Source organism: Trachypithecus francoisi, unplaced genomic scaffold (assembly GCF_009764315.1).
Source record: "Trachypithecus francoisi isolate TF-2019V2 unplaced genomic scaffold, Tfra_2.0 Lachesis_group1, whole genome shotgun sequence".
NCBI classification, from domain to species: domain Eukaryota; kingdom Metazoa; phylum Chordata; class Mammalia; order Primates; family Cercopithecidae; genus Trachypithecus; species Trachypithecus francoisi.
In genome coordinates, this window is record NW_022681454.1 from 75,941,625 (window position 1) to 75,964,587 (window position 22,963).

Sequence of the window (22,963 nt, forward strand, 5' to 3'; positions counted from 1 at the left end):
ATCTTCCCCAAAATTACAAACCAGAGAATCTAATGACAGACTTTTCTTTGCATATATTTTATTGTTAGAAGTCAAATACACTAAAATTCCTTTTTTCCAAAGCAGAAAATTTGAACCATCAACATAAAAGCTTATCCACACATAGATAGAAAATGCCATCATCAATAGTTGAATGACCTTATGACTATGACATGACTTAATGCAGGAATCTTCCAGGTTCTAGGAAGGAAGGGTCTCAGTTCATTTCCATGGAAGCTACTCTCTTTCTAGGAGAGCATGGGAGTGATCCTTAGCCCTGAATTACCTTCCTAGATCCACACAAAGTTTCTGTGACTCTTTTCTGAATTATTCTCAGCTCTTCAGTTATAAAATTGGATGACATAAAACATGGCTTGTTTTAAACAGTAGACATGTTTCTGAAAGAGAAATTCAGTCATATTTTAATCCAGTAAGGGACTTTGCTCTTTAAAGAAAGCCTAACGTGAACACTTTTGTGAAACAAAAAAAAAAAAAATCTTTTTTAATATAAATAATCTCTCCACAATTTTTCTGGTTTGTAAATTCAGATTTCTGTATGTAGAAGTTTTTTTTTTTAATGAGGTTTCCCTGGATTACATATCTTCAGTTATTCTGGGATAGTGTGAGAAAAAGACAGATGAATGTGGCAAAATGTTTAAATAGCCTCAGAAAAAGAGTCTCCTGACTTAGGTAGAGCAGCCAAAACCACAAAAGCATTATTTCTTTTATCCTGAAATAGCAAGGGTGTTTTTCAAGATCCAGTCAGAATATACAGCAGCAAACAGCTTGCAAAATGTTTAATACATGATCAAGTGCAACTCACAGTTTTACCCAAACACCTAATGTATTATTCCAGTCGGCTATGAGAGACAAGCATCAATCAGCATTCAAGTTACCTCATCCTTTCTCAAGGTGAAAGAACTAAAACAACTGTATTATCTGTATGACAATCACTCCTGTTTGATTTGGAGCTGCGTTCCACTCTGACCATCAGAGAAGCAATGACATAGTTTTACTGCTGCTCTTATTAAATATTATTACTGTGGTGCAAGCTTGACGGTCGAGAGAGGAGAAAAAGGAGGCAGCTTCATTGCCCAGAGGAGATCCAGTAATCAGATGGTCTGCAGCCTGAAGAGAACATCAATCTTCTGAATTCAATTCTGACTATAGACTTTAGCAGCAACTCTGTAGTCTCACCATAAAATGTTAACAGTATTAAGGCAATTGCTAACCTAAAAGGTATATATTTTGAGAAGAACAAAAGGGAGGGCTAGATTGAGAATAATGGTAAGCATACTAATTGAGATTTTTTTTTTTTTAAATACTGAGGAAAATTCATTGAACTAACCATTGGATTTTTTTATGGCAGTCTAACTGTCAACCTGCCCCCTCTCTTGTTTGTTTGTTTGCTTGCTTGCTTGTTTGTTTGTTTTGAAACAGGGTCTAGCTCTGTCGCCCAGGCTGAAGGGCAGTGGCACAAGCACAGCTTACTGTGGCCTCGAACTCCCAGGTTCAAGCAATCTTTCCACTTTCCCACGTATCTAGGACCATAGGCAAGCACTAATACACCTGACCAATGTTTTTTTTTTTTTTTTTGACAGGGTCTCACTATGTTGCGCAGACTGGTCTTGAGCTCCTGGACTCAAGTGAACCAGGAGTTCCGCCTCAGCTTCCCAAAGTGCTGGGATTATAGATGTGAGCCACCACATCCAGCCTGGTTTTGAGAAACACAAACACCCCTGGGCATACAGACTTCCCACAGGCTCCCACAGAGGGAGCCAAAGAGTCTTGATTCGTCCTGTCCTCATGCCCTGATAGGCAAGGCTGACACATACTGAGGCCCACCTATTAGATGTTCTCACTCATCTGAATTTGCAGAAGGTGAAGCAAAGACAAAAGTTTGTTTAAATGCATTCATGGCATCGGCATGACCACAGCAGTGGTGTGGCCAGATTCTTGTGTTTCTTGACTCTCTGGTTCATGTTCATTTTCTAGACATGATCTCCCAGCCTCCACTCTACCGGCTTTAGAGTCAGAGTTGATCTCTGTTACTTGCAACCTAAAGTATCATACCTGATACCCATATGTACGAGATGTCCATGAATGTGAGAGGCCCAGAACAGGGAACATCCTGTAGGAAAAAATATGTTTCCCCAAAAGCCCATTGACATTCAAGGCTCTTATTTTATATCTTATAAAATAGGAGAAAGGCATACAGAAAATGAATATTCTTTCCCTTGTATGTTCACAATCGCCACTGTATGTGTGAGGTATTTTTCTACAGGTTTCTACTGGAGTAAGTCCCATAGAGTAACTCGGGAGGCGGAATGATTGGTAACAGGGCAGAATTCTTTTAAAACTCTGGTCCTGTAAATGAGCACAAGAGATACCTTTTAAGGCTGAAGGAGGAAAGTAGTAAGAAACCTAACAGGTGATGCAAAGGCTCAAAACTAGAAGAAAAGCAAGTTTTTGCTGATCATGGCAGGAAGCTGGATTGGGGTGAGGAATCTCCCAGGATGAATTCTTCAACTGTTGGGACTCCAGAACTTCAAAAGAAAGCAAGCTCAGACACTCCTTATACCAATGAGTGAAGAAGCTAAGTGTCATTCAGACTGCAAGTAGACCAGATAGCCCATATTCCAGAGAGGAGTCATGGAACCACAGTGATTAATGCCTTGTGCATTAAGGAAGACTTGCCCAGGAACCAGAGTGACTGTAAAGATGGAAGAGGGCCTAACCAGGGCGGAAGGAGGTAATCAGAGGAGCTAGAATTAGAAGCTCAGAAATAAGTCCCAGCAAGGCTAACAGAAACTAATCATCTACCTTGCTTCAAATAATCAATGTGTGCTCTGATAATACACCTCTAGCTATGTTGCACATTTTCTTCATATGCATGTATGTGGGTGTTTGGGGATTGGTATTGATTGTTTTCCCCTTTGTTTTCTTCTAAAACATTCCCTTTGTCTTTGTTGAATTAAGAAGGAATCTCTGGGAGAAATATTGTACACAATTTGACCTCCAAATAAATAAAGACTAAGAAGGCTTCCTAAGAGAGATTAAGGAAACCCTGATCATCAGTAATTGCTGACTCTCCAAGCCAGAGAACACAGGTGTGCATACACACACACACACACTCACACACATATGCACACACACAAACCATGAGTTCTAGGGCCAGATCAATACTTACTGAAGCCAAATTGGGCTCATGAAAGTTGAACTCCCAGAAAACCTGAGACATTACCACCAATCCCTAGTAAGCAAAAACTGTCAGTGCCCATGGCTCTTCAAGGACCTGACTTCAAGTGGTCCATCTTTAAGAACCAGAGAATACTCCTCTGGGGACAGGGCATACCTAAACAAAAAGCAGCAGAAACTTCAGCAGAGGTAAATGCCCCTGTCTGACAGCTTTGAAGAGAGCAGTGGATCTCCCAGCACGGAGGTTGAGATCTGAGAATGGACAGACTGCCTGCTCAAGTGGGTCCCTGACCCCTGAGTAGCCTAACTGGGAGACATCCCCTACTAGGTACAGACTGACACCCCACACCTCACACCTCACACGGCAGGGTACACCCCTTAGACGAAGCTTCCAGAGCAAGAATCAGACAGCAACACAAGCTGTTCGGCAATATTCTATCTTCTGCAGCCTCCGCTGCTGATACCCAGGCAAACAGTGTCTGGAGTGGACCTCAAGCAAACTCCAACAGACCTACAGCTGAGGATTCTGACTGTTAGAAGGAAAACTAACAAACAGAAAGGACACCCACACCAAAATCCCATCAGTACGTCACCATCATCAAAGACCAAAGGCAGAAAAAACCACAAAGATGGGGAAAAAGCAGTGCAGAAAAGCTGGAAATTCAAAAAAATCAGAGCACATCTGCCCCAACAAAGGAATGCAGCTCATCGCCAGCAATGGAACAAAGCTGGATGGAGAATAACTTTGACGAGTTGAGACAAGAAGGCTTCAGTCGATCAATCTTCTCAGAGCTAAAGGAGGAACTACATAACCAGCGAAAAAAAACTAAAAACCTTGAAAAAAGAACGGATGAATGGATAACTAGAATAATCAATGCAGAGAAGACCTTAAAAGAATTGATAGAGATGAAAACCATAACACGAGAACTACGTGACAAATGCACAAGCTTCAGTAACCAACTCGATCAACTCTAGAAGAAAGAGTATCAGCGATTGATGATCAAATGAATGAAATGAAGCGAGAAAAGAAGTGCAGAGAAAAACGAGTAAAAAGAAATGAACAAAGCCTCCAAGAAATATGAGATTATGTGAAAAGACCACATCTACGCCTGATTGGTGTGCCTGAAAGTGACGGGGAAAATGGAACGAAGTTGGAAAACACTCTGCAGGATATCATCCAGGAGAACTTCCCCAACCTAGTAAGGCAGGCCAACATTCAGAGTCACGAAATACAGAGAACGCCACAAAGATACTCCTTGAAAAGAGCAACTCCAAGACACATAATTGTCAGATTCACCAAAGTTGAAATGGAGGAAAAAATGTTAAGGGCAGCCAGAGAGAAAGGTCAGGTTACACAAAAAGGGAAGCCCATCAGACTAGTAGCAGATCTCTTGGCAGAAACTCTCCAAGCCAGAAGAGAGTGGGGGCCAATATTCAACATTCTTAAAGAAAAGAATTTTCAACCCAGAATTTCATATCCAGCCAAACTAAGTTTCGTAAGTGAAGGAGACATAAAATCCTTTATAGACAAGCAAATGCTTAGAGATTTTGTCACCACTAGGCCTGCCCTAAAAGAGATCCTGAAAGAAGCACTAAACATGAAAAGGAACAACAGGTACCAGCCATTGCAAAAACATGTCAAAATGTAAAGCCATCTATGCTAGAAAGAAACTGCATCAACTAGCGAGCAAAATAACCAGCTAATATCATAATGACAGGATCAAGTTCACACATAACAATATTAATCTTAAATGTAAATGGACTAAATGCTCCAATTAAAAGACACAGACTGGCAAATTGGATAAAGAGTCAAGACCCATCAGTTTACTGTATTCAGGAGACCCATCTCACATGCAGAGACACACATAGGCTCAAAATAAAGGGATGGAGGAAGATTACCAAGCAAACGGAAAACAAGAAAAAGCAGGGGTTGCAATCCTAGTCTCTGATAAAACAGACTTTAAACCAACAAAGATCAAAAGAGACAAAGAAGGCCATTACATAACAGTAAAGGGATCAATTCATCAGGAAGAGCTAACTATCCTAAATATATATGCACCCAATACAGGAGGACCCAGATTCATAAAGCATGTCCTTAGAGACTTAAAAAGAGACTTAGACTCCCATACAATAATAATGGAAGACTTTAACACCCCACTGTCAACATTAGACAGATCAACGAGACAGAAAGTTAACAAGAATATCCAGGAATTGAACTCAACTATGCACCAAGCAGACCTAACAGAAATCTACAGAACTCTCCACCTCAAATCAACAGAAAATACATTCTTCTCAGCACCATATCTCACTTATTCCAAAATTGACCACATAGTTGGAAGTAAAGCACTCCTCAACAATTGTAAAAGAACAGAAAGTATAACAAACTGTCTCTCAGACCACCGTGCAATCAAACTAGAACTCAGGACTAAGAAACTCAATCAAAACCGCTCAACTACATGGAAACTGAACAACCTGCTCCTCACTGACTACTGGGTGCATAACAAAATGAAGGCAGAAATAAACATGTTCTTTGAAACCAATGAGAACAAAGATACAACATACCAGATCTCTGGGACACATTTAAAGCAGTGTGTAGAGGGAAATTTATAGCACTAAATGCCCACAAGAGAAAGCTGGAAAGATCTAAAATTGACACCCTAACATCACAATTAAAAGAACTAGAGAAGCAAGAGCAAACACATTCAAAAGCTAGCAGAAGGCAAGAAATAACGAAGATCAGAGCAGAACTGAAGGAGACAGAGACACAAAAAACCCTCCAAAAAATCAATGAATTCAGGAGTTGGTTTTTTGAAAAGATCAACAAAACTGATAGACTGCTAGCAAGACTAATAAAGAAGAAAAGAGAGAAGAACCAAATAGACACAATAAAAAATGATAAAGAGGACAGTAACCAAAACAGCATGGTACTGGTACCAAAACAGAGATATAGACCAATGGAACAGAACAGAGTCCTCAGAAATAATACCACACATCTACAGCCATCTGATCTTTGACAAACCTGAGAGAAACAAGAAATGGGGAAAGGATTCCCTATTCAATAAATGGTGCTGGGAAAATTGGCTACCCATAAGTAGAAAGCTGAAACTGGATCCTTTCCTTACCCCTTATACGAAGATTAATTCAAGATGGATTAGAGACTTAAATGTTAGACCTAATACCATAAAAACCCTAGAAGAAAACCTAGGTAGTACCATTCAGGACATAGGCATGGCCAAGGACTTCATGTCTAAACCACCAAAAGCAACGGCAGCAAAAGCCAAAATTGACAAATGGGATCTAATTAAACTAAAGAGCTTTTGCACAGCAAAAGAAACTACCATCAGAGTGAACAGGCAACCTACAGAATGGGAGAAAATTTTTGCAACCTACTCATCTGACAAAGGGCTAATATCCAGAATCTACAAAGAACTCAAACAAATATACAAGAAAAAAAACAAACAATCCCATCAAAAAGTGGGGAAAGGATATGAACAGACATTTCTCAAAAGAAGACATTCATACAGCCAGCAGACACATGAAAAAATGCTCATCATCACTCGCCATCAGAGAAATGCAAATCAAAACCACAATGAGATACCATCTCACACCAGTTAGAATGGCAATCATTAAGAAGTCAGGAAACAACAGGTGTTGGAGAGGATGTGGAGAAATAGGAACACTTTTACACTGTTGGTGGGATTGTAAACTAGTTCAACCATTATGGAAAACAGTATGGCAATTCCTCAAGGATCTAGAACTAGATGTACCATATGACCCAGCCATCCCACTACTGGGTATATACCCAAAGGATTATAAATTACTCTACTACAAAGACACATGCACACGTATGTTTATTGCGGCACTATTCACAATAGCAAAGACTTGGAATCAACCCAAATGTCCATCTGTGACAGACTGGATTAAGAAAATGTGGCACATATACACCATGGAATACTATGCAGCCATAAAAAAGGATGAGTTTGTGTCCTTTGTAGGGACATGGATGCAGCTGGAATCCATCGTTCTCAGCAAACTATCGCAAGAACAGAAAACCAAACACCACATGTTCTCACTCATAGGTGGGAACTGAACAATGAGATCACTTGGACTCAGGAAGGGGAACATCACACACTGGGGCCTATCATGGGGAGAGGGGAGGAGGGAGGGATTGCTTTGGGGAGATATACATGATATAAATGATGAATTGATGGGTGCTGACGAGTTGATGGGTGCAGCACACCAACATGGCATAAGTATACATATGTAACAAACCTGCACGTTATGCACATGTACCCTAGAACTTAAAGTATAATAAAAAAAAAAGATAAAGAGGATATCACCATCGACCCCACAGAAATACAAACTACCATCAGAGAATACTGTAAACACCTCTACGCAAATAAACTAGAAAACCTAGAAGAAATGGATAATTTCCTGGACACTTACACTCTCCCAAGACTAAACCAGGAAGAAGCTGAATCCCTGAATAGACCAATAGCAGGCTCTGAAATTGAGGCAATAATTAATAGCCTACCAACCAAAAAAAAGTCCAGGACCCGACGGATTCACAGCCAAATTCTACCAGAGGTACAAGGAGGAGCTGGTACCATTCCTTCTGAAACTATTCCAATCAATAGAAAAAGAGGGAATCCTCCCTAACACATTTTACGAGGCCAACATCATCCTGATACCAAAGCCTGACAGAGATACAACCAAAAAAAGAGAATTTTAGACCAATATCCCTGATGAACATCGATGCAAAAATCCTCAATAAAATACTGGCAAATCGAATTCAGCAGCACATCAAAAAGCTTATCCACCATGATCAAGTGGGCTTCATCTCTGGGATGCAAGGCTGGTTCAACATATGCAAATCAATAAACATAATCCAGCATATAAACAGAACCAAAGACAAAAACCACATGATTATCTCAATAGATGCAGAAAAGGCCTTTGACAAAATTCAACAGCCCTTCATGCTAAAAATGCTCAATAAATTCAGTATTGATGGAACATATCTCAAAATAATAAGAGCTATTTATGACAAACCCACAGCTAATATCATACTGAATGGGCAAAAACTGGAAGCATTCCCTTTGAAAACTGGCACAAGACAGGGATGCCCTCTCTCACCACTCTTATTCAACATAGTGTTGGAAGTTCTGGCTAGGGCAATCAGGCAAGAGAAAGAAATAAAGGGTATTCAGTTAGGAAGCAAAGAAGTCAAATTGTCCCTGTTTGCAGATGACATGATTGTATATTTAGAAAACCCCATTGTCTCAGCCCAAAATCTCCTTAAGCTGATAAGCAACTTCAGCAAAGTCTCAGGATACAAAATGAATGTGCAGAAATCACAAGCATTCTTATACACCAGTAACAGACAAACAGAGAGCCAAATCATGAATGAACTCCCATTCACAAAAGCTTCAAAGAGAATAAAATACCTAGGAATCCAACTTACAAGGGATGTAAAGGACCTCTTCAAGGAGAAGTAAAAACCACGGCTCAGTGAAATAAAAGAGGACACAAACAAATGGAAGAACATACCATGCTCATGGATAGGAAGAATCAATATTGTGAAAATGGTCATACTGCCCAAGGTAATTTATAGACTCAATGCCATCCCCATTAAGCTACCATTGACTTTCTTCACAGAATTGGAAAAAACTGCTTTAAAGTTCATGTGGAACCAAAAAAGACCCCGCACTGCCAAGACAATCCTAAGCCAAAAGAACAAAGCTGGAGGCATCACACTACCTGACTTCAAACTATACTACAAGGCTACAGTAACGAAAACAGCATGGTACTGGTACCAAAACAGAGATATAGACCAATGGAACAGAACAGAGGCCTCAGAAATAATACCACACATCTATAGCCATCTGATCTTTGACAAACATGACAAAAACAAGAAATGGGGAAAGGATTCCCTATTTAATAAACGGTGCTGGGAAAACTGGCTAGCCATAAGTAAAAAACTGAAACTGGATCCTTTCCTTACTCCTTATACGAAAATTAATTCAAGATGGATTAGAGACTTAAATGTTAGACCTGAAACCATAAAAACCCTAGAAGAAAACCTAGGTAATACCATTCAGGACATAGGCATGGGTAAGGACTTCATGTCTAAAACACCAAAAGCAATGGCAACAAAAGCCAAAATTGACAAATGGGATCTAATTAAACTAAACAGCTTCTGCACAGCAAAGGAAACTACCATCAGAGTGAACAGGCAACCTACAGAATGGGAGAAAATTTTTGTAATCTACTCATCTGACAAAGGGCTAATATCCAGAACCTATAAAGAACTCAATCAAATTTACAAGAAAAAAACAAACAACCCCATCAAAAAGTGGGCAAAGGATATGAACAGACATTTCTCAAAAGAAGACATTCATACAGCCAACAGACACATTAAAAAATGCTCATCATCACTCGCCATCAGAGAAATGCAAATCAAAACCACAATGGGATACCATCTTACACCAGTTAGAATGGCAATCATTAAAAAATCAGGAAACAACAGGTGCTGGAGAGGATGTGGAGAAATAGGAACATTTTATACTGTTGGTGGGACTGTAAACTAGTTCAACCATTGTGGAAAACAGTGTGGCACTTCCTCAAGAATCTAGAACTAGAAATACCATTTGACCCAGCCATCCCATTACTGGGGATATACCCAAAGGATTATAAGTCATGCTGCTATAAAGACACATGCACGCATATGTTTATTGCAGCACTATTCACAATAGCAAAGACTTGGAATCAACCCAAATGTCCATCAGTGACAGACTGGATGAAGAAAATATGGCACATATACACCATGGAATACTATCCAGCCATGAAAAAGAATGAGTTTGTGTCCTTTGTAGGGACATGGATGCAGCTGGAAGCCATCATTCTCAGCAAACTATCGCAAGAACAGAAAACCAAATACCGCATGTTCTCACTCATAGGTGGGAATTGAACAATGAGATCACTTGGACACAGGAAGGGGATCATCACACACCAGGTCCTATTGTGGGGAGGTGGGGGGGAAGGATAGCATTAGGAGATATACCTAATGTAAGTGACGAGTTAATGGGTGCAGCACACCAACAGAGCACATGTATACATATGTAACAAACCTGCACGCTGTGCACATGTACCCTAGAACTTAAAGTATAATAAAAAATAATAATAATAATAATAATAATTGAAAGCAAGGACTCAAACAATTAGATACTTGTATTTCTGTGTTCATAGCAGGATTATTCATAACTCAAATGTCCATCAACAGAAGAATGGATAAACAAAATGTAGTATGTATATAAATTGAACATTATTCAGTTTTTAAAAAGTGATGAAATTCTAACATATGCTACAACATGAATGAACCTTAAAAACATTATGCTAAGTGAATTGAGCCAGACACCAAAGGACAAATATTGTATGATTCCACTGATATAAAATACCTAGAATAGACAAATGCATAGAGACAGTAGAATAGTGTTTACCACCAGCTGGAGAGAATAGGGTATGGAGGTTATTTTTTAATGTATACAGAGTTTCAGTTTGGGATGATAAAAAATAGTTCCAGAATTGGTTAGTGGTGATAGTTGTACAACACTGTGAATGTTGTAATGCCACTGAGCTGTATACTTAACAGTGGTTAAAATGGTTTAAAAAAAAAAAAAAGTATATTTTATCACAATAAAAGTTATGCAAAAAAAAAAAAAAAAAGAACCAGAAAATAGGTTTGACTCTGCAAGACCATAGACTATTTAGTGAAGTCCTCAGCTGGGGCCATGGAGTATCCTGGAATAAACATCCTGGAATCAGCCAGACTAGACTATGACATCCTGCTGGGTGACCTTGGTGAGTCACTTAAACCTGGTGTTGCCATATATGGGTGGTAACACCCACTTTGTAAGGCTGATTTGAGATTAAATGAGATATTGTCTGTAAAACCTTTTGCACAGTACTTGGTATATAGTAACTGTTCATAAAAATAAGAAAAACATAAATAAAAATGTAGGTAAATGAAAATAAATGAATGAAGCCATTAACTAGGCAAGTCTGGATTTCAATGAGGTTCAGAAAAGATTTCACTTACACTGTTAATCTAATTCCACCAGGAAAACAGCTGGGAAGATGAACTAGGATGGACACACTTTCTAAATATACTTATTTGCAGTTTTTATTTTGAAGAAGCAAAAGTAGCAGCCGCCGCCACCCCCACCACAAACCAGGCGGTTGACAAGTGTTGGTGGAGCCTTCAGAAGGCTCCTGTCAGGGGAACAGTGACTTTCCAAGCCAGTTTCATGTGGGAAATCAGTAGGACAGATTTTCTTATGCGATTTTCTCATTCGTTCTGGTTTCTGCTTGGCTTGAAAGAGTACATAAGCTGTTTATCTCAGATGAATGCTCCACTAGATAAAACACCAAAAGGGGCTTGGGGAAACATAATAAAGTAAGAATTGCCATACTGGCTTAGACCAACTGTCTGACAATAGTAACAAGAAGCATTTTGTAGGAAATAGTTACAACTTCCTTCGTAATCAAGGCCTCACAAGCTTAGAAACAACTCCTAAATGTCCTGAAGTTCCTATTAAGGTGCAATCAACCACAATTTTACTTAAACTTTCCTTGAGTTCTTTTATACTAGCAATTACAGCTAATACTGTTTGGGGCAATGAGTTTCTTTATTTAGCCAACTTTTATTTTTATGTTTTGTTCCTCTTGACTACAACCCAGACTGACTATATAGCCTAAAGCAAGTCCCTGAAGTTGGCTCTGCCTTAATATTTCCACTTATAAAATGGAAAAATAGCAGCTTCTTAGTAAGGTCACAAATAAAAGAAAAAGAATCCTGGAGCTACATTTTTCTCTTCCTTGGGCTCTGCAAAGAAAGAAAGAGGCTTAAATCTGAACAATTGAGTTCCATTTTCTGTGCTAATTCATATAAATCCCACAATAATAAAACAATGGAATGACAGAATAGTTAATGCGGGAGGAGAGATGAATAGCAAAAGTTTTGGGATCGGGCTTGGATTGCAGGCCATTGAAGTAGCAAAAATGGGTGTCCTTATCCATAAGCAAAAGATATTAGAACCAGATTGCTCACTTGGATTAAAATACTGCACAGTCTATGTGACTTCTACCAAACGGTCACTTACACTTATAAATAAAAGCATTGAGTGAGAGTAAGAATAAAAACAGCATTTTTTTCCTTTGGAGTTAGAGAAAACCTAAAAATAAGTAATGCTGTATTATCAAAGTAGGGAAAATCAGTAACAGGCTGTGTATATGTCTAAACCACCCAGATGACATTGGAATTTGATGAGAAGTTTTTATTGTTATATATGAAATTAGTTCTAGAGATGGGTTACTTTAATCACTGTTTTATGTCAGATAAGAGTGATAATTACAGTGAAGATGTGAAGAGGAGATTTGATATTTTCTATTCAGGAGGAACTATGGAAAGTACAATTATGAAGAAGTTACATGCTAAGCAGGACAGAATGAGAAACTAGATGACATAATGGTCTCTCTTTCTCCCTTATTAAAGGTAAAAGAAATTTTTAATAAAGTAACATAGTCACTCCCAGAAAGCTGTAATGAGTCCAGTGTGAAACATTTGTATGTAACTAAGTCATCTTAGTTCCTTTTGTATTGAATTTTAGAATTTATTGAGAAAATAATCATTAAAAGTAAATATCATCTAAATAATTTATTATAATCTTATAATGCTCACATTTGTTGGCTGTGTAAAGAGGCAAAATTGTGCTGCAAGAAGAAAATATATTACAGCTAAGGTTGTTCTATTGTTACAATGCTGAAAAATGTTTTTAATTAAGTGATATTAATATGATACAAACAATTCTTTGGGGCTGCTTTCTTTTATAAAGAGGTTTTAAATATTAAATGAAGGAAAATGCAAGTTACCTTAGTTTGTCCATCTTAGAGATGAAAGTTACATGACCTTGTAGTGAAAGAATACAGTGCAGATTAACTAGCTAATTTGATCGTTGTCATATCCAGTGTTATGAAAGACAAAGTATGCCTATGGTCCTAGCCCAAGTCAACCTTTTTTCCACTTTTTTTTTTTTAATTTTAGATTTCTCTCTTTCTCTCTCTTCTTTTTTTTCTTTCCCTACTTCATGAAAGTATAACTGACAAATAAAAGTTGTACGTATTCAAGGCACACAACACCATGTTTTGATATATGCACACACTGTACCACAATCAAGCTAATTAGCATATTCATCACCTCACATACTTATTTTTTTGTAGTGATAATGTTTAAGATCTACTCCCTTAGCAATTTTCAAGTATACAATGCATTATTATTAACTGTAGTCACCATGTTGTACACTAGTCTCTAGAAAAGATTCATTTTCTAACTGCTGAACCTTCACACCTTTTAACTAACATCTTCCTATTTCCACTCCAGCCCCTCAGCCCAGGCAATGACCATGCTATTCTGTGAGGTCGATTTTTTGAGATGTCACATATGAGTGAGATCATGCAGCGTTTGTCTTTCTGTGCCTGGCTTATTTCATGTAGCATAATATCCTCCAGATTCGTTCATGTTGTTGCAAATGACAGAACTTTCTTCTTTTTAAGGCTTAATAGTATTCCAGTTTGTGCAAATATCACATTTTCTTTATCCATTCATCCACTGATGGACATTTAGGGTGATCGCATATCTTGGCTATTGTGAATCATGCTGCAGCGAACACTGGAGTGCAGATACCTCTTAAACACTGATGTCATTTCTTTCAGGTATAGACCCAGCAGAGGAATTGCTGGATCATACAGCAGTTCTATTTTTAATTTTTTGAGGAAATTCCATACTGTTTCCTATAGTGGCCGCACCTTTTACATCTCCACCAACAGTGTACAGGGGCTCCCTTTTCTCCACATCCTCATCAACATTCATCTCTTGTCTTTTCTCATGACATGCCTGTTAGAATGGCTATGATCAAAAACTTAAGCCAGGCTTTTTATCTGAAATACCAAGACATTCAAGACAACACAAAAGACTGTCACCAGATTGGGGTGAACAAATGAATGAATCATAATTAAAGGTTGTGTTGGGGCCTGGCAAATCACTGTTGTTGTGGCCTTGTCAAGTCCGTTAACCCCTTTGGGACTCAGTATCCTAATCTGTGAAATGAGGGGCCTTGACTTTTAGAGACATTTCTAGCACTAAAATCCTATGACACACAACTTTTAATAACTAAAAGAAGCAAACACATCACTCTGCATCAGAGAAAGGTGCTGACTAGTTGTAGAGACTGGAACCACATCATGAGGTACACCAGAAAGGTCTAAGGGAGCAGTCCCCAACTTTTTGGCACCAGGGGCTGGTTTCATGGAAGACAATTTTTCCATAGGAAGGAGGTAAGGGGTATGGTGGGTTTGAGATTATTCAAGCACATTACATTTATTGTGCACTTTTTTTCAACTCACTTGCCACTATAAAGCCTGCCATCAGATGCCTTTTGCCACTCATTGATAGGGTTTTGATATGAGTCTGCAAGCAATTGATTTATTGTGGCCTCTGGGCAGTCAAATCTCTCTGCTAATGTTTATCTGTATTTGCAGCCACTCCCCAGTGCTAGCATCACCACCTCAGCCCACCTCAGATCATCAGGCGTTAGATTCTCATAGGCAGCACATAACCTCGTTCACAATAGGCTTCATGCTCCTATGAGAATCTAATGCCACTGCTGATCTGACAGGAGGCGGAGCTCAGGCAGTAATACAAGTGATGGGGAGTGGCTATAAACACGGATGAAGCTTCACTTGCTCACCCGCCACTCACTTCCTGCTGTGCTGCCCAGTTCCTAACAAGCCACTGACCAGTACCAGTCCATGGCCCAGGGGTTTAGGGACCCCTGGTCTAAGAAAAGGTCGGTGTTCTAGAAGTCCTCCCACCTCCCTCCACTGAACTGTCTTCCCCAGGCCCTGGAAAATCCTTAGAGACAATTCCCTAGATCTTCCAGCAAACCAGGACTCTACGCATAATTCCTTATCAATTCCTTCTTGACTACCTTGACTTCCTTTTCAATCTGTTCTTGACAATAACTGAGTTGACTGTTTGGTTTAGAATACTCATACTGCCTTCTCCTCTCTTCACTCACACAAACACCATGTTACTCTCATTCTTCCATTCATTGTTGATTCATTCATTCACTGGTCTAGCATTTACTGAGCACCTACTATGAGCAGCTGTCTTTGCTAGGCCTTGATCTTCTCCGACTAAAATGCTGTGTACTCTGAAGCCAGTGTGTTGGTTTACATTGGCCAGCAGCAGCATCTCTGGAGTTAGACTGAATGTGTTCAAATCCCGGCTTTCCCATTTGCTGTAGTATCTTAAGCAAATGTCTTAACTTTTCTGTGTCTCAGTTTTCTCATTTGTAAAATGTGATTCATAGCAGTAACTATTTCGAAGACTTTTTGGAGAGTCAAATAATTAAATCTTTGTTAAGTGCCTAGAACAGCACTTGATAAGACACAATAGGGCCGGGCGCGGTGGCTCAAGCCTGTAATCCCAGCACTTTGGGAGGCTGAGACGGGCGAATCACGAGGTCAGGAGATCGAGACCATCCTGGCTAACACAGTGAAACCCCGTCTCTATTAAAAAATACAAAAAACTAGCCGGGCAAGGTGGCGAGCGCCTATAGTCCCAGCTACTCGGGAGGCTGAGGCAGGAGAATGGCGGGAACCCGGGAGGCGGAGCTTGCAGTGAGCTGAGATCCGGCCACTGCACTCCAGCCTGGGTGACAGAGCGAGACTCCGTCTCAAAAAAAAAAAAAAAGACACAATAAGCTCTTGTTAAAGGTTAGTTCTTATGATTATCTCCAAGAATCTGAATCAGTCTGAGATCAGCAGCTCCAAGGCTGAGTTGCTGGTGGCATTTGACACAATACCTTCTATTTAAAACATGGTATTGCATGGCTGTGGAATTGTCTGTCCACTTCAAATCGCTGTTGGGGAATAGATTTGAGGAGCATTTGTCACTGACAAGAATTAGTGAAGCAGGCAGAGTTGCTACCTCAGAGAGCTGGGGGCAATGACAGCCACTTTCCCCAAACCTGAGCCATAGCAAAAGAATACCAACAGCCCAGAGAAAAGAATCAAACTGGGAACTATTGCCAGGCAATCCCAGGATGACCTGAGGATGTGCTCTAGCCACCCTTGTTGAAGGTCCAGAAGTCGGTTGGCATATTTATTATAACGGAAGCACTTTCTATGCCTACAGATTGACATTAACAGTAGTAATGGTAATAATTGTCATAGTAACTTTACAGTAGTAGTAATAGCAACAGCAGTGGTAGCAGTTGAAATAATGTGATGATAGCAAAGGTAGTCAACGGCAATAGAACGAGTAATTGTGATAGTGGTAGTAATCATGGCAGTGGCGATAATAACAGTGGCGCTGGTAGCAAGTAGTTGCAGGATAGGTGCAGTGGAGTAGAAGCTACACTTCTATAACACCATTCAAAGCACTCTGCATTTATTAACTCCATTCTCACAGCCACCCTATGAAGTAGGGAGCATTATATTTTACAATGGCACTTGTAATATTTTGAATTATTTTAGCTCTGATACCATACTTGTTTATGCTGATTCCAGCAGCATCTTATAAAGATTTTGGTCTTCTCATCTTACATCCTCCTGATCCCACCCACTCAACCCCCTTCTCACTCATGGCAGCTAAAGTAGCCCCACAGCCTCGGCATCCTTGTTGTTTCTGGCAGGAAAGACGTTCATCTTGCAGTGTGCAATTGTATGCTTTCTTTCAAGACAAGTGTCACACTTGGCAAGAAAGAGTGGGGAAAAGTGCTGCCCACTGATGGTGGGTACTTTATAAAGTGGCTGGCTGGGATGGGCAGAAGAGAAAAGACAGAAAGGAGACAGTGTCCCTCACCTCTGTCGTGGCTGAGGCGGAGTCAATATACATCCCCAGTGCCGCTGGAGGCCTGTCTCAACTTTCTGTCATCACCTGCTCATGTCCCTGCTTTCACACATGACTTGTTCTTTCCCATCAATGAATTAAGTATATAGAAAAACCATTTCAAGCCGTAGTCAAGAGTCAGATACGCTTGTGTGCAAATGCCAGCTCCATCACTAATCGCATGGCTCTCTCGGGCTCAATTTCCTCCTCTGTAAAATGAAGAAAATTATCTCATAGAACTGTTTTAGAAAATGAGAGGGAAGGAACATCCACACCCCTAACCAGCACTTGGCACACACAACCTTAATAACTATTACCCATTACTATTACTCTTGTTACCGCTACTGTATTTTTCCTTCAAGCCACTAAACCCATAATTGTTATTAATACATATCCAATTAGTTCTTGAAAAAATCCTCTAAAATTGTGTTACCCAAATAACTCAAAAAATAAAATTTTAGGTTTGCAGTGCAGCCCCCCACTCCTCAAAGGTGCTGTATGAGTTTCCTGTGGCTGCTATAACAAATTACCACAAACTGAGTGGTTTAAAACACCACAAAGTTATGGTCTTGCAGTTATAAGTCAGAAGTCTAAGATGGATTGTCAGGAAACTCTAGAGGAGAAGATGTAACCTTACCCTTTCCAGCTTTAGAAGAAGAAGATGTTCCAGTGCCCTTCCCACATTCCTTGGCTCATGGCCTCACATCATTGCAATCCCTGTCCATCATCACATCTCCTTCTCTGACTCTCATGTCTCCCTCTATCCCTTACATCTTTGTGATCACATTGGGCCCACTCAGATAACCCAGCAGAATTTTCCCCTCTCAGTAGTCTTAACTTACATATCTGCAAAGTCCTTTCTACCATATTAGATAACATATCCACAGGTTCTACTAGTTAGGACGTGGATGTCTTTGGAGGACTATTATTCTACCTACCACAGAAGCCATGAAGAAATAGCCATAAAAAGACTGAGTTGTCTCCATAGAGTTCCCCATTCCTTATTCAGTGTTCATACAGTCATCACTGATCTTCCAGCCTCCCCTGATTCTCTCTGTTTCCTGACATCTCTGAGGGTCAGTGTCCACATGTGTCATACAGTAATGGCCATACTGCATCTAGAGGCTTGTTTGGGGAATAACCAATGTACTTGAGTTGTAAAATCTTTAGCAAATTTTAGAATAAAATGCCTCATAAAAATGAACAAATAATAATTTAAGTATCTCACAAGTAAATTAATACACTAAAACTGCTCTAAGATCTTTGGATAAAAGGCATTCTTCAGATGCCAAGTGTATGTTGGTGTTTTGCCTTTGTGCTCACTTCCAGTCATCCATCAAAAGCACACTTTAGTTCATTTTTTCTTTTTCAGATAAACTATCTAATTTTCTGCCCCTGTGGCTTTCCTGAATGTCTCCTCCCCCAAGACTTCCAGTGGGAGAAATGTAACTCATTTTCTTCTCCGGGTTTTCTGTGGGTGGGTAGATATGGCCTCTTTAACTAGTCTTTTTCTTTCCCTTTGTTCTCAAGCTGCAGCTTTTGCTGCCTCTGACTTGGTTTTTGCTGTGTAGCTGTGAGTTTGCCACCTCTCTTTTGAGCTTTGTCAAGGGCTGCTGTGGCCTGATAGGTAGGTTTCTTTCTAATTTCAGTCTCCAGGAGGAATGAAGTCGATATGGTTGTTCACCTGCTGAGTTAGGAGTTTGCCCTTATACACACACCATAATATTTTATTCTAGTTACACGGAGCATACAACATTTATACTTCCTTGGACTCCCACATGAAAACAGAAGAAGCTGCTGTGTGTCCTTCAGAATCCCTCATGCATTGCCTTCGCTGCCTGTGGGTGGGCAGGGATATACAGCCAAGCACACTAAAGAAAGAAGGTGCCGGTGACTCTATCTTTTGAAGTTGACCTTCTCCCAAAAACCAAGACCTATGGAGAGGCAAACATTTATTCACTTGAAAAAAGGTGCATTTCACTTTCTTAAACATCTAAAAAGACATAACTGCATTTAGTATGCGGCAATGCTCCCTTCACCTCCCTATCAAAAAAAATAGTTGTGGGCATATATTAGTCACTCTTCTGATATTATAGAGGAATTTAATACAGGAAAATAGTGACAAAGGTTTTGAAAACACAGGTTAAGTGGAAGAAGGCATTACCTAGAAATCGGCAACTGTATGATGCTGCTGCTATTGTCCAATAGCTGTAGAAGCAAAGAGGTGAATGTGGAGTGATCCAGAGCCGGCAAGCACACGCTTGCTACCGCTGTTGGAACAGAGCTCTGCCATCATATTTGTTATCTATTGCTATTGTGTAACAAATCATCTCAAAACTGGCTTAAAATAACACACACTATCTCACAGTTTCTATGCATCAGAAATCTAGGTGTGAGCTAGCTGGATCCTTCCTCTGTTCCAGGGCCTCTCATAGGCTTCAATTAAGGTGTCACTCAGGCTACACTCATCTGAAGGCTCAAATAGGGAAGGATACACTTTCAAGTTCATGTAGTTATTGGTAGGATTCAGTGCTTTGTAGGCTGTTGGACCTCGGTTTCTCACTGGCTGTTGGGCAATCTGCCCTCAATTCCTTGCCATGTGGGTCTCATGAACATGGCAGTTTGCTTCCTCAGAGCACACAAACCAAAAGGCAAATCGAGAGAGTCTGCCAGCAAGACAGAAGTCACCATCATTTGCAACCTAGTCAGAGAGGTGGCATCTCTCAACATTGCCATATTCTATTGGTTGGCAGCAAGTTACTCAAGCAAAGGGGATTACACAAGACCATGAATACCAAGAGGTGTGGATCAGAGGAGGCCCTCTCAGAAGCTATTGACCATAGCTGCTGAGCAGGAACCCAGGAGCCCAAGCTCCTACTGATGATGCTGGAGCCACCACCAATGCTGTTGGAGCCCCAGTCACCCACGGTACTGCCCATTGCTGCCACTGTCACAGCCAGATGAATGGCCTTCCCTTTCTACCACTTTCCAATCTCCCATGAGTGCTCACCCTCATTGGCAAATGCTAACTGAAGCCCAGTAACCAAGGGAGCTAGGAATGCACTTCTCATGTTTCCAGCAACTTGCAATTCAGAGGAGAGGAAATAAGGATGGGAAAAGGACTAACCCTAGACAATAGCTGGCCCAACAGGAAAGGGATGTTTCTACTCATTTCCACATCTCTCTTTTAGACCCTTTCCGTCCTGCTCATTTAAATCAACTGATGCACCAATGTTATCTGCTTCATGTGTGAGGCCCCACTCATCACCCCTTCACTGGAACACCCCCTCCACCCTGAGTTTGCTTTCTCAGACTGTCCTCCACGGTCCCATCTTTGTTGCCTCTTTTTCTTTTCACTTCCTTCAAAGCTTAGCTAGCCTATGTTTCCTGCCTTTGATTCCTCAGGGCTCTGATCTTTGCCAAGTGATGCTAGGTCTCAAACATAATGCTGGATGCTAGAGTGCAAAACTGGAAAAGAAGCAATTCCTGCCCTTGAAGAGGATGCAGTTATGCCAGGGACACAGATGTCTATAATACCAGTGATAAATGCTACAATTCAGGGTCATTCTGACAGATTGATTGACAAACCATACAGATTTGTCCTTAATTGGCTGCATGTTATCTGCACTTTTGGTTCTTGCTGGGGAAAAAAATGCAACCTTGAACTCTCAGCTGTACAATCCTTATCAAACATACTTACAATAAATAATTTATGGAGGTTCTAAAAGATAAGCACCCCATCCATTTCTTTAGATATTCTACAATTTATTCTTCATGTACACAGATGCAAAATTCAGTTTAAAAAATCTATAAAGAACTAAAACAACATGATCCACAGCCTTGTTTTTTACAGCCTTTAGTTTTCAAAGGAGCCGCTTTCACTCAGCTGTACTTTGGCACCTTATCATCTGTCTACAAGGAGTAACATTTAAAAACTACTGAGTGAAATTAGATCTAAACCCAATATAGGAATGTCGAGGGATTTCTCCCCTATATCACAGCCTGCTCAAATTCTAAGGATTCCATAGAGAAGTTCCTTTTAGAGCTCAGATTCAGAAAGAGTTTTCTCAAAACAGTTCATTTGTTTTTATTTTATGGATACACCAACATTTTATATTAGTGGTATTTCTATTTTTGCTTTATCTTCCAGAAACTTAGAACCAAATGTGCAGTCCTCTTCTAGCATCTGTATGAGAGTAGGTGGTAAGGATCTATTTTATTGCCCTTGTTTTCCCTTGACTCCAAATCCTCTTTCATCCTTTTGTAGGTATATTGGTAGGATACTCAAATTCTCTGTAAAATGAGAAATTTTACATTAATTACAAATGGATTATACTAATATATATATGGTGTTATTTCTTTTTAGAAGAAAGGATCAAGAAAATCAGAGAAAGATGTGATATTTGATCTGAGCCTTGGAAAATGATATTTATCCAGTTTTAGAAGGTTTTTCCATAATATCAGCACTTAAAGGCATAAAACATTCACATTAGGTTATGTGACTAGATATAAGAGAAGCAGGATATAAGAACTTGTGTGTGAATTTTTCTGTCAATGCACTCTGCATCCCAGTTAGAAGAGTACTTAACCTGTTAAAATGCATCCCGATATTGATGGGCACTTAAAGAGTTGCTCTAATAATTGCAGTTTCCACCAGGAGAAAAAATCTTTTTTGATCAAGTAAACTTTTTTCTGTTTATTCACATTATGAAGACTTCCCAATCTGCCATAGGTTGGCCAACCTAGAAACTTAGCCACCAATTATGGCAATACCTGTCACTGTCCTCTTTCAGAGTGTGGACAGCCAGAATACAACCAGAGATCCTATCTCCCGAAGCCCAGTTTATAGTCTTCTGCTGCTACAAAACTATCTCCTGGCCAGACAAAGCCTGCAAAAAGAGGAATGAATGTGTGTAAGCAACAGTGCAAAATCTTGAGTATGGCAGGGGCAGATACTGACTATTATTTGGTACCCACAAGACATTAAGCAGTTCACTTCCCCCTTCTTCATCTTCATTTTCCTCTTACAATTTGGATGTCTGCGAGCTGATGTCTTTAGTTGATCTCACTATTTTATAATCACACCAGCTACTTTGACAGTCTGTGAGATTCATAGTCATTGATTTCTTTTTTGGAGTCTACAAAACATCTATATACATCACCATAAACTCTCAATGGCTAGAGATGACTTTAAAAATGAATAATTTACCATACTTCAGGCAGGAAATTAAGTCTTATAATGTTGAGATATGAATAATTGTAGGCACCTTCATTACTTTGATTTTTTTCTGGCCAATATTACAATTATTCAGGCAGCTCAAAACATCATGCGAAAATGTCAGTAAATACACTAACAAATCTAGCTCTTAAGTGAGTCCCCACCAAGGTGTTATGCAAACAGCAATTTGCTGGAATCACATGTGAAACATATTAGGCAATTTGAGGATTGGGGTGATTTCCAGTCTGCAAAGTGGCCTATTTGAGAAGAATGAACCATCTCCAGGAAAGAACCAATCAATGGTTTTTTTATTGTTAGTTAATTTCAAGGTTTTTCAGTGTTGCTTTTTATAAATACCAAAGGAGGAAATTTGGGTTAACTCCAATGGCCATTAGCTTTCATGGGGAGCTTTAGGCCGGGATGGAACCCAAAATGAAAGAAAATGCCGTGGGGGGCCCAAACAGAGCACTGGAAAGAAAAGTTGCTTCTCATCCCTAAGATAGTCTGGTAGGGCCCAAGCAAGCATCCTCTGAGCACAAGAAAAGCACTGGCCTGGAAAGGCACCGGCATCACAGGGGATT

At 39.9% G+C, this 22,963-nt stretch overlaps 1 long non-coding RNA gene across 1 annotated transcript; it reads right to left on the minus strand.

Annotated features, from left to right (window-relative positions):
• Positions 1-21,234: 21,234 nt before the first annotated feature.
• On the minus strand, positions 21,235-22,056 carry LOC117085567. Its single transcript, XR_004438003.1, has 2 exons — positions 21,938-22,056; positions 21,235-21,457 (listed from the first exon to the last, which is right to left on the minus strand). It is a non-coding gene; the product is annotated as an uncharacterized LOC117085567 (long non-coding RNA).
• Positions 22,057-22,963: the final 907 nt, after the last annotated feature.